General features: G+C 35.2%; 3 long non-coding RNA genes across 3 annotated transcripts; all 3 read right to left on the reverse strand.

Moving 5' to 3' along the window:
* Positions 1 to 314: 314 nt before the first annotated feature.
* Positions 315 to 2,233, reverse strand: LOC118487369. Its single transcript, XR_004881646.1, has 3 exons — positions 1,984 to 2,233; positions 593 to 1,865; positions 315 to 513 (listed from the first exon to the last, which is right to left on the reverse strand). It is a non-coding gene; the product is annotated as an uncharacterized LOC118487369 (long non-coding RNA).
* A 1,441-nt stretch (positions 2,234 to 3,674) lies between these two features.
* Positions 3,675 to 4,662, reverse strand: LOC118487370. Its single transcript, XR_004881647.1, has 2 exons — positions 4,605 to 4,662; positions 3,675 to 3,867 (listed from the first exon to the last, which is right to left on the reverse strand). It is a non-coding gene; the product is annotated as an uncharacterized LOC118487370 (long non-coding RNA).
* A 125-nt stretch (positions 4,663 to 4,787) lies between these two features.
* On the reverse strand, positions 4,788 to 8,373 carry LOC110910830. Its single transcript, XR_002576509.2, has 3 exons — positions 8,078 to 8,373; positions 7,105 to 7,108; positions 4,788 to 4,858 (listed from the first exon to the last, which is right to left on the reverse strand). It is a non-coding gene; the product is annotated as an uncharacterized LOC110910830 (long non-coding RNA).
* Between the last annotated feature and the right edge of the window lie 5,034 nt (positions 8,374 to 13,407).

Below are 13,407 nucleotides of genomic sequence, written 5' to 3' on the forward strand. Positions count from 1 at the left end.
TTGATCCATGCGCAAATTCCCAGCCAAAATTTATGGTGGCGAAATCTAGTTCCTTGCGACGTAACGGTTTTTTTTATTAAATTGTTGAGTTTTATTATAAACAAGTATAAATATTAAAAATAATTAGGATGTCTTTTTTATTTGTTATGCCAAGTGTGAGTACTATTAAGACTTTATTTTTATGTTTTAGTTTGCTATAGCAAGTGTCGTTACTATGACAAACTGAACGAATACCTATCAAATTCCGCCTAGGTTCGGCAGCAACGTGCAGGCTGAATCATCTAGTTGAGTAATATCATGTAGTACTTCCAGTCAAACAATAATCATTAATTAAGATGCGAAAGAAAAATTATTTGACTATACAACTTTACCACAAGAAAAAACCAATAAAAAATCTAGTGATAATTAAAAAAATTAGACACAAAATAACAATCTTTTACTAAGTTTCCACTAGAAAAAGTTCAATAAAAATGAGATCATCTATCACATGGCTTATCTTCATCATTGTCTATCCTGTAAAAAAAAATTGTATTAATAGACTACAATTAAAAAAAATAATACAAAATGTGTGTGTGTATATATAATCTCAAACCTTGATCATTTAGTTTGATGTGGTTTATCAGCAATACGTCCCTTCCGTGTGGTCAGATCGTAAGTATGTGGTGCCTTCAATCCTGTAATTACCTGGTTGAATACCGACTGAAAATGGTGGTAGATCATCAAACTGGTCATATTCTTCCTCATTAGCGACATTGTCGACACCAATAATACGTCGTTTACCTTGCAAGACGATGTGGTATCTTGGGTTGCTCGGGTCATTGACAAAAAACACTTGTCTGACATGTTTTGCGAGAACAAATGGTTCAGATGCATAGCCATCACTTTTAAGGTCTACAAGAGTAAAACCGTATTTATCAACTTTGACACCTGTACGATTATTCACCCATTTACATCTAAACACAGTTTGAGTGAAATCATAATAATCTAATTCCCAAATTTCTTGTATGACACCGTAATAAGAATCTTTAGCAATTCTTTTCATTGTATCATGATTCATCCTATCAAATTCAGCCGTTGATGCTATTATTGTAACTCCACTGTTCTGCATTGTACTTTTTGCATCTTGATCTTTAGTATAAAACGTGTAACCATTAATGTCGTACCCTTGGTAAGATTTAACTTTAAAATCTGGACCTTGCCCTAACTTTTCCACAATTCTGTCAACCTTAGTTGTTGTTACCTTAGTTTTCATCCAACTAGAAAACTCCTTATTATGCTTTATTATATACCACATATTATCCTTACCCTGGTATGTCGCCCGTAAAATGTTCATGTGTTCTTCAACAAATGGAGCAAGACAAGTCATGTGTTTTAGGACTAATAAATGTGCAATTTGTAAAGTGTCACGACTTGGGATGATGTTTTTCATACCAACACCTCCAACCCCATCAAGTTACCCGAGTGACGAGATTGAGGTACACCAATACTATCCACACCTTCCAAATAACCTGTACAAAATTCAAGCACTTCCTCGGAAGCATATCCCTCAACAATACTACCCTCAGGTCGGTTAGGATTTCTTACATAACCTTTTAAAAAACCCATATATCTTTCAAAGGGGTACATGTAACGTAGAAACACAGGGCCACAAGCCTTAATTTCCCCTACTATATGGGATACTAGGTGAACCATAACATCAAAAAAAGACGGTGGAAAGTACATCTCTAGTTCACAGAGCGTGATGATAACTTCTTTTTGCCATGTATCCAGTGACTCGGGATCAATAACTTTCGAGTGAATCGTGTTAAAAAACAAACAAAGTTTTGTGATTGTATGTCGGATGTTCTCTGGTAACACTCCACGAACTGCAATAGGAATCATATGTGTCATTAAAACATGACAATCATAAGACTTCATACCAAGAAGTTTACAGTCTTTCATTGACACTAAACTTTTAATGTTTGCAGAATAAGTTGATGGTACCTTAATATCATGTAAACATTTGCAAAACTTTGTTTTTTCTTCTCTTGACATAGTATAACATGCAGGTGGCAGAAAAATACGGTTGTCTCTCTCAACAGGGGCAAGCTCTTTACGTATTCCCATATTTACCATGTCTTTACGGACATTTATCCCATCTTTCGTTTTACCGGGAATATTTAACAATAAGCCCAACAAGCTATCACATACGTTTTTTTCGATATGCATAACATCTAGGCAATGTCTAACATCTAAATGTTTCCAGTAAGATAATTCCCAAAAGATTGACTTCTTTTTCCAAATAACACCTTTCTCAACGCGAGTTCTTTTTCCCAACACAGTTTTTTTTCCCAACACAGTTTTTAAATTTTTAACTCTTGAAAATGCATCAAATCGTTTCCTTATCTTTCGGAGCTCGGTACTACCATCAAACTCTTCCTTTTTCTCTCGATAAATGTGACCATCTGGAAGGAATCTTCGATGTCCCATGTATACAGTTTTTTTGCAATTTTTTAAATATACTGAACTTGTCTCATCTTCACAAACAGGACATGCTTTCTTACCTTTCGTCTTGTACCCTGACAAGTTACCGTACGCAGGAAAATCACTTATGGTGCAAAAAATCATGGCCCGCAATTTAAATTGTTCTTTCTTTTAAGCATCATACATATCTACACCTGAACTCCATAGAGTTTTTAAGTCTTCAATTAAAGGAGACAAATAAACATCAATATCATTACCAGGTTGTTTCGGACCCTGAATCAACAAAGACATCATAATGTATTTTCGTTTCATGGCTAACCACGGTGGAAGATTGTAGATACATAAAAGAACCGGCCAAGTACTACGGAGACTACTCATGCTGCCGAAAGGATTGATTCCGTCTGAACTAAGTCCAAACCGTATGTTTCTAATCTCTTCTCCAAATTCTGGATACATGTTATCAATGTTTCTCCACTGAGGTGAATCTGCCACGTGTCTTAATTTTCCATCATTTACACGCTCATCTGAATGCCAACGTAATAGTTTTGCCTCTTTTTCGTTTGAAAACAGACGTTTCAATCTCGGTATGATGGGAAAATACCACAACATTTTAGCCGGTGGCCCATTTTTTGTCACATCATCATCAACTTCATCGGTTTCTTTTTTACGTTTATACCTTGATGCATTACATCTAAAACATTTATGTTCATTCTCGAACTCATTTCTATATAACATACAATCATTTGGACATGCATGTATTCTTTCAATTTCTAATCCCATAGGACACATCAACTTTTTTGCTCGGTATGTCGAAAGCGGTAACTCATTACCTTCGGGAAGCATGTCGTGCAAAAGCACTAATAAATTTGTGAAACTTTTATCACTCCATCCGTTTTTTGACTTTAAATGAAACAACTTCAACACAGCATTAAGTTTCGAAAAATTTTCACAACCGGGATACAACGGTTTTCCTTCTTCTTCAAAGAGTTGTTGTAATTTTTCTTGATCATCCGCACCAATATTAGTCTCTAAATCATGAAACATTTCATTTAAGTTGTCATTTGGGTCATTAAAATGGTCATTATCGTCATCAATATTTGAATCATTGTTCTCCCTATTATCATCATCTAGATTGATTGACGTTGTGCTAGTGTTGGTAAGTGATTCCCCATGCATTGACCAACATGTGTATCTAGGCATAAAACCACGTGTAATTAAATGAAACTGTATGTCTTTGATATCATTAAATCTTTGGAAATTTTTACAAATTGTACAAGGGCAACAAATCAATCCACTTCCACTATTCAACCGATGTGTTTCAGCAACCCTAAGAAAATTTCGAACGCCATCTGTATATGTCGAGCTTGTACGTGTGCTATGGTACATCCAGTAAGTACGATCCATCTGCAAATTAAAAATAAACAAATAAATCATATAATTGCATATATATACACACACATATATGGTGTAAACTAGTGTTCTAAGGCGGTGGATCCTAACCCACTTTTTGAATATTCTATCTCATATGTATATATTTTAACAAGTTGACTATTTAAGAAAAAATCGACAGCATTTCGCCTTAACTCCCCAAGTATGCGTATAACCCGCAAACTCGAAGGAGCTAAGGCGAAATGCTACCGATTTTTTCTTAAACAGCCAACCCGTTAAAACATATACAGATCCTAATGAGATAGAATATTCAAAAAGCAGTCCCAAAATGGGGACAATCCGAAATTTATCTCTATTAGATAAATTTCGGACGGGTATACTCTAAAGGTTATCTAGATCTAGATGTTTTTTTTTTTTGAACGTCCAACATAAGAATCGCCGGGTACTCCGTACGCGGCACCCATTGGCCGAAAGGTAGCCCGCGGCAGCCCAACCTGCACGCACGGAGCCCCTCGCCCACCATGCCACCAGTTCCGGGGAAAACCCGACCCTGCACCCGCCCGAGGGCACGACAATGCAGAGCCGGTAAAACCCGGGTGGATCAGGAATCGAACTTGAGACCTTTCGGTCAAAAGTCTTCCCTCATTTCCATAACCACTAAGCTATAAGCCCAGGGTTTATCTAGATCTAGATGTATATGCATATAATCAATATATATAACAACAAATGGAATATGAATAGAATTTCCGTACCTTTAAATTGGTGATAGAATGAAGAGTTGACGAAATTATAATTCTTCAATTTTTAACTACAATTAACAGCATATAATCAATTAATACATGAATGAAATTAACTAGAGGTAAAAATATATTAACAATTAATGAAGCAAAATGAAATTTTCCTACCTTATATGGGTTGTTGAATGAATTTAATGCTGAAGATTTGAGAAGATACAGCTAACTCAATCAAGTGGACTGTGGCTATGGTTTTGGGAGTAACAGTGTTTCTGAACTACAATAAAATGAAGAAGAGGTTAGAAAAATATTAAAAGGGAAAGCATATAATGAACGAGCTTAGTCACTTTTGTGGCATCATGACTTGCGTATATGGGTATCTCAATAAGTAATTACTTTTTAACTCATCATTAGAGGTTCAAACTGACCAAAATATACAATATTCTTTCTGGTGATTCTAATAAAAAGAAAAAAAATCAGGAAACGATATAACAAAAACTAAACACATAATTAAAACATGTCACCAAGTTTAAGACGCATACATTTATTAAAAATCATAATATTAATGGGATCTAAGCTCAAGTCTGATGACTTCAAATCAAAACTCAAATCGTATATCTCGGATGATTTGAGAAGGTCAAAATGAGGTATCCAAAACAGTACAGTACAACCCGACCCGAAACCCATTTCAACCCGGACCCGTTCCAACCCGAACCCGTTTTGACCCGAACCCATCCCGACCCGAACCAAAACAACCCTTTTTTATTTGACCCATTCTGACCCGGACCCGTTTTAACCCGAACCCATTTTGACCCGCAACCCAACCCAACCCTAAATCCAAACTCGATTTCCTTAGAAATAGATTAGAAAATGACCATTTTACCCTTTTTTTTTTACTAAACCATAAAAAAAATTAAATTTCATACTTTTGTCCTAACATCATACCTTCAAAATCTTTATAGCATATTACATAAAAAGTCTTTAACTGCTAGCCTCTGCAGTCCACATTTGCAGAGCATTTTATAACAATTTACAAACTTACACATCTTTAATAGGTATAATCAAACAAAGAACTCAAGTTTTGCTATATTCTGGTATCAATATATGTATCTTGTGAAAACCCAAACAAAAATTGTTCATAAATCGCAACTAAATTCTCACAATTAAACCCAGCTACTTGCTAATAAAATTAATAACTAGTCAACAAGATTCAACCTAATATGAAACCATTCATTAATTGAAAGTACCTGGTTCTTCTAAACAAAAATCCACAGTAAATTCAACTATAAGCCTTAATCCATAAGTGATCTCAAATCTACTGGTTAAAGTTTCTGTTGCTTGGGCAAACGCTCAAGGAACGTGATCTCATATGTTGGACTCGGGTTCATGAAGTAGAAATACGGGTCCCAAAACTTAACACCGCGAACCGTTGTACCATGGAACATGTTCTGTTTAAGGTTCATAGCCACTGGGACAATCCTGTCACTTAACTCAGCAAACAAGGGACTGAACCGTAGTAAGAAAGGTTCACGACAAGTGGTGCCTTCTGGGCAGACCACTAGGTCCCCTTTCTGGAGTAACTCTTTGATACGGGCAGCATCCGCTTCACGTTCACGAGTGAGGGCAATTGCGAGAATTGGTGACATGAATCTCGAGAGTTTGCTAACACTGTAAGTAACACAAAACGGTTTGCGTCCAAGTGCAAGTCATAGCCATTGTAAAACTCTGGTTTGTTTTTTGTTTTAACCATTATTTTGCTATGCTCATGACAGTTGCCAACAAACAAAATGTTTCTTTTTAGTCTTAAAAAGTCAAACTTTTTTACTTTCTTTGCAAGTTTTACTTAGTTAACAGTATTTTCTATGGATATATCAAAATTTATGTGATTTTCTGAACCCGGAGGTAGATGAGTAGATGACATATATTCAATGATGTGGATTCAACATTTGACTTTTTTAGTCGTAGGTCAACTCACAAAAATACAGTAAGTTAGAATTAATTGTTTGTAAAATCAACTGATTTGTGTGTTGAGAAGAACTAAAGGAGATGAGGATAGTGATGTAGCATCACATGAGAGTTGAATTAGTGTTAAAACTAAAATGTTTAATTTCAATGCAGGAAACGAAATATTGAATAGCGAAACAATAGTTTCTGAACTTAACTTAGGAAAAAAATTTATACAAGTAAACATGTGACGAGTCATCAAATAGAAATATAAGATGGGCTTGATCAAAAGATAAAAAAGCATGGACTCAACTGAGCTGTAGCTACCAATATTATGCTTACGGAAAAAAAAGTTATAGAAGTAAACATGTGACAAGTCATCACACATATTCGAACATGTGACGAGTCATCACACATATTCAATACTTACAGTGTTACCAAACTCTCGAGATTCATGTCACCAACTCCCGCAATTGCCCTCACTCGTGACCGTGAAGTGGATGCTGCCCGTATCAAAGAGTTACTCCAGAAGGGGACCTAGTGTTCTGCCCGGAAGGCACCACTTGTCATGAACCTTTCTTACTACAGTTCAGTCCCTTGTTTGCTGAGTTAAGTGACAGGATTGTCCCAGTGGCTATGAACCTTAAACAGAACATGTTCCATGGTACAACGGTTCGCGGTGTTAAGTTCTGGGACCCGTATTTCTACATCAGGAACCCGAGTCCAACACATGAGATCACGTTCCTTGAGCGTTTGCCCGAGGAAATGACAGTTAAGGGTGGCGGAAAATCATCTATCGAGGTAGCGAATCATGTGCAGAAAGTGTCGGGTGGTGTTCTTGGAAAAATATTTTAAAATATTTTATATGTATATTATATCAAAATACCATATAAAAAATATGGTATATCTGCAGATATAAAAACTAAATATTATACATGGCGATACACTTGAAAAAATATTTTAAAATATTTTATATGTATATTATATCAAAATACCATGGTATATATGGTATTTTACATGTATATTTAACAAAAACCTAAAATCCAGCTACTTTATAGCTATATTTAATTGCTATTTATATGAAAAAAAAAAGAATAAATAAATTGTCTAATAGCTATCTATTGCTACAACCCTAATAGTGAGCCTAGACCTATACGCTACGTAGCGCACTATAGCGATTGATACACTCGCTATTGACAAGAATGGATTCAAGCAACCCAGTAAGCAAACTTAATACTTCACTAGGGGTGCAAAAATGGATGGTCCCTAGGGGTGTTATCGGGTCAGGTAAGGTTTCAAACTCACAATCCTTAAATTTATGTTTTAAAGTATAATCCTTTTTAATATGATTGCTGGAGGTGAAATGGATGCCAGTGGGTCACTAAGCAAACCTAACATTTCACTAGGGGTTTAACTATGGATGGTCCCTGGTGGTGTTAACGGGTCGGGTAGGGTTTCAAACAAAAGATCCTTAAATGTATGTTCTTAAAGCATAATCTTCTTTAACAAATGCATGCGTTATACCAGAGCATCAAATAAAAACTCACCTTTACGCTGGACGACAGAAATTCGCCGAGGTGTGCCGGGAAGAATGGAAAATCACTGTTGTAATCCAAATGCGGCGCCTTTGGAAGATGCTTCGGAAGACAAAGGAGCTCTGATCTAGTCTAATTTGGGAAGGAGGAGGATCTCAGCGAAGATTATTGTCGTTCGTGGCAGAGAGATTGAGAAGATAAACCCTTCGTCTCAAAAGGTATAACCGTCCCAGAAGAATGCGGCCCACATCCCCAAATACTTTAACCGTCCCAAAATAATGCACCGCCCCAAATGATTTCTTTTAATAACCCGGTTTGTTTTAGACTGGCCCAAATAAACCTTACTGACCCACTTTTTTATACAATGAAATTTTGTAGAGGTTTTTTGACACTGTATTTTTCTAAACCGCCCAAAAATGTTATTTGAACCGTCCCATAAACCCAGTTTTGTACTAGTGTGGGTTGGCTGGTTGTCTCCATTGGAGGCGCCGGTTCGATCCCTGGCTGCTGCAGGGTGAGACGTCCGGGTGAAGGCTCGACCCGGGATTCATCCCGGGTTCGAGTCCAACGGAGGGCGAGGGTTTACCCATTCCACGGGGTTCCCGCGCATTAGGGGTGTGCTACGCTTTCTAGCGGTGGTCGAGTAGTCGGCCTTTGGACATAGCTCCGAAAGAGTGGGTTTACACGTAGAAAACAGTTAGCCGTTCAAAAAAAAAAAAAAAAAACCAACACCACAACTCCCCGCAGTCTTATATGATTTTGGTGTGGATCAATAAGAACGCAACAGCACATGGTGTACACTCACAATCACGTGATGATCTCGATTGGCATATCATTACAGGATAATTCGAATGGTTTTCTGGATGAAACAGAATATTTAGAGTCGTGACAGAATTAACTTTAGGGAAATTCTGGTGGGTTTTGGGTTGGAGTGCACCCGGAAATTAGAAATACACAAACATTCAATAATGTGGCAAATTCAAAGGCATCTCATGTGGAAAATTATGAAACGATTCATTGAGTTACTTTTTATTATTTATTAGTTTAGAAACATTATGATTTAGTATTATTATTTAATTTAGTTAAAGGGAGATGAGAAAATAAAAGTGAACAAACACCACAAAGCGATAAGTATCCTTAAAAACTTTCATTTGTTGTATAGCATACGTTTTTATTAAAGGTGTGAATTATTCGCAAGTGTCAAGAGGTCTAGCATACGTTGTCTTAACCGGGTCCACGCTAGAGAGCCATGAGAAACCTCTATCACACAGACTCAAACTTGAGATCTGGAGGGGAAAACTTATCCAAGCCCACTATAGGTGGAACTTAAATACTCGTGGCCACCACTAGAGCACTAGTGATGGTTTTATAGCATAATACATACATTCATGTACACACGTAAAAGTGTTCAGTTTAAACTTTAGATATAAGGGTGTAGGGAGTGGTTAGACACTTTGAATAGGTAAACTCTTAAATCACCCAATCAAACAGTACCACATCATTTACATATTTTGTTTACCTATTGCTCAAAAACGTTAACAGTGGTTTACCACTTCGGTAAACCAAGTTTACCGTATGAAACCGATGCCACTCTTTAGCCCCTAAGGCAAATCAAAGTGGATCATCTATTTCTTTCAATTTTATAAATAATTAATATGAAAAGACATAATCATAATAAATGATAAATTAATTATCACTTTACCATTAATTAAATTTAGGGGTAAGATCAAATTAAAAGTTCATTTTGCCTAAGTAGGATAAGAAATAATTTTAACTATTCATTTTTTAAATCAATGGTTAAAATGAAAATGTAGGAAAAAAGATGGTGTAAGAGTATTGACTTCTTCTCTCCACATGGAAGGAACATGCATATTCCATCCTCATTTTTTAAACATTCATAACATTTTTACGACATTATTTTTTCATAAATATTTTACCATAAAGTCAAGCGTTTTTTTTTATTTTTGATTTGAGTACCATATTGCTATATAAAATACGTTGACTAAAAAAACCCACAAAAATGTGTTAGTATAACATTTTTTGTGTTTAATTTTTGTACTATTTTTTGTGCTAATTTTTTGTGGTGATTTTTTTTCTTAACATTTTTTTTCTCAATTTTTTGTGCTAGATTTTTTGTACTATATTTTTTTGTGCTATATTTTTTTGTACTGAATTTTTTATGCTAGATTTTTTTGTACTGGATTTTTTTGTTGTATTTTTTAGAAAACAAAAGTGGCGCCACATGTCATTTTTGCACTTTAATTTATAAAGACCAAAATACCTTTCCCTCTTACTTATATAGAGTGGCACATGGCATTATCACAATCTTTCTTATGCTAGTTAGGCAAAATCTACTTTTTAATGGATCCTTGCTCATCAAAATTTAGTGTCATTCATAAAATCTATCTATTTTTTTTTGGTTTCTCATTTCTCTTCTTACTTAATTATCTCCTGCTTAATTATAAATAATATAAGATTGTTTACTTCCTTATTATATTAGTATTAATATTATTAGTATTTTCTTCCTTATCTATAAATTACATTATCCAAAAATATTTCATAAATCCAACAAAGGTTAGTCTTTTTTCTCTTATTACAAGATTATGACAACTAAGGACAGATATACATATACCTTTTTTACATATACATGTGTATGTTTACGAGTAAAGTTGAGTAAATGACTCTTGCTTCTTTTAGTTGAATCCGCTCCCATTCCTTTGTGTTTTCTCCAATTCGAGATGGAACCCCCGCTACTCCTTCCTCTCTATCATGCAAAACACTTAACGCCATCACTCCACCTCAGCCGATGCTCTAATTCCGCTTCATCTAAAATGCATGCCATCCACCCTAAGAGTGACATAGACATGTGCATGTAACAAAACGAATACTCATGACTCAACCATGTGCATGTTAATTGCACAAGTTTATAGAACTCAAATTTTGAAAGCAACATAAACTTTTTGGTAAAGTGCAAATGCGCATGACATGTAAGGAAACAAGATGCTACATAATCATCCATATGGGCATAAAACGAATATTGTCATTCATGTACTATTACTTTAGATTGAAGAAATAAAACATTTTCTTGATACTTTAAGTTCATGAACATCAATGATTATTTAACCACAAGTGAAAGATGGCACCTTAAAAGGAATCATCACTTAAATCCTATTTTGCACATGTATAGTGCTTGGATTGTCTAGTTATTAACAAAAGTTCTTTGAGATTTTACCAAGAATCTTATAAAAAAAATATAAAAAGAACAATCAATCAATTAAAAGCCATCAATCGTCTCCAAAAGAACATCTAGGTGGTAAATTAATGAGTTCAACTTTAACATATTGGTTCAAGTACGATTCGAGGAAAATTAATATTTTGTGCATGAAGGATTTTGTTGAACCGCCTTCCAACCCGGTATACTGTTGTGGATAGAGACGTGGATATTCTTTCTATTCTTTTATTCATTTTGCGATGATCAGCCAGAGTCTTCTAATTATCTGTTTGGTTAATGTCAATTCACCGTTGCTATTTGGGATCATGGGCGAAGCTTTTAAGGGGCAGGAGGGGGCGGCCGATCCCCCTGAAATTTTCGCTCAGTAGTAGAGAGTATGTAGTTTTCGTATAAATTTTTTTGGTATATATGTTTTCGACCACCCGGTTTTATAGAAAATTTTAGGTTCGGTGACCCCCCCCCCCCCCCCCCCCCCGCGAGCACGTGCGCGCGATCAGAAATCTCAAGCTTCGCCACTGTTTGGGATAAGCTTGAAGTGATCTGAGTCACAACAAAAAAGTTGGTAGTTTAAATTATGCAGGATGCAGATTGTGATGGTATTCATCCTAGAAATCCTAGGAATTGATTTTAATATATTTTCCACTATTGTTCAAACAAAAGAAAAGAAAAATTAAAGTGATGTCATTCACAACCAAAAAGTTAGTAGTTTAAATTATGAAGAAAGCAGATTGTGATGGTATTTATCCTAGAAAACCTAGGAATTACTGTTAAAAAATAAAAACTCCATCAATCCATTATTAGAAATCAGTATACATAAACATGTTAATATTCTTAATCTTCCAGATTAGTGATGTCACTGTGACGTCATCCATGAAGTAACCATCCCTTCTTTTAAACGAACTAGTGAATTAACCAACTTGCGTGACATTATAATCCACCAATTTAACTAGTTTAATACCCGTCCGGTGGACGGGTTACGTTGAACAACGTAAGAAACAAAGCTAACCTATATTAAGTGTACACAAATTTAAACAACGTTATAAACAAAAGCACGATTCTTTAATTTATAAGAGGAAAACGAACGTCAACAGTTTACAACCACAAAACGATAGAAAATAAAATTGATAGAGTACTAAACATGAAATTGTGTCATTCTAATGGAAAAGTAAACGGTAGGCAAAAAATATGCATAACCTTTCTAGAGAAAACATACCGTCGAACAATCGTTTAGGGGACTTTTAGCTTGTTTGACTAAAATCGAGTGCAATAATAAAAATTTATACTATAATAAAGTAATTAACCAAAAAAACACTTTGTATTTAAAACTCTCCACAAAAGCCTTCCTTGATTAGCCATTTAGGAGGTTGTATACATTAAGTGTAAACATTTGGGGGACTTTTAGCTCGTTTGACCCATTCAACCCATTTGACTTGTTCCCCTTATAGTTTTTTTTTTTAAATTATTTTGATCATGCATATCCAAAATAACTCTCATCACTAATCCATGAGACATGTACATCAAGTGCTAAATACTAACAAAATTAAAGTAATACCAGCAGGGAACAATCAAGTACTGATAAAATAATGCAATAAACTCATTCAGCTTATGTACCAATCCATGATACATGCGCATTAAACATGTGTATAATAAAATTCTGAGTTTGATCCAACTTCCCATTTGCATCTTGAAATCCTAAACCCATTTGTGGAAGTATCACTCATCATTCAACCTTTTTTCTAATTTTGATTTGAGTCAATTTCAATGATGTTTATAGCTGATTTTCATAAATTAATTATAGTTGTAACATAGTTTTATACTCTTTGTAAGTTTTGGCCAAAATCCATTAAGAACACATATTGTCAAAAGTTTGACTTAGTTACATATTCAAAACTGAACTTCACTAATAGGTTCTGAACAGGAAAGTCAAAGACTCAAAGATGACCGTGTCTTGTGCGTCATTTAAAAAGCCAAAGATGACTTTGACCAGAAAGTCAAACCAGATCGAAAAGTGGAATCCCAACCCCCTTTTTTGTGCACCTTGGTTGTATAGTTTTTTGGGCTGTTTTGTGTCTTAGAGGAAGGGTGGAGATGTTTGGGCTGGTTTTTGATG

The sequence above is a fragment of the Helianthus annuus genome, chromosome 15 (genome assembly GCF_002127325.2).
Source record: "Helianthus annuus cultivar XRQ/B chromosome 15, HanXRQr2.0-SUNRISE, whole genome shotgun sequence".
NCBI classification, from domain to species: domain Eukaryota; kingdom Viridiplantae; phylum Streptophyta; class Magnoliopsida; order Asterales; family Asteraceae; genus Helianthus; species Helianthus annuus.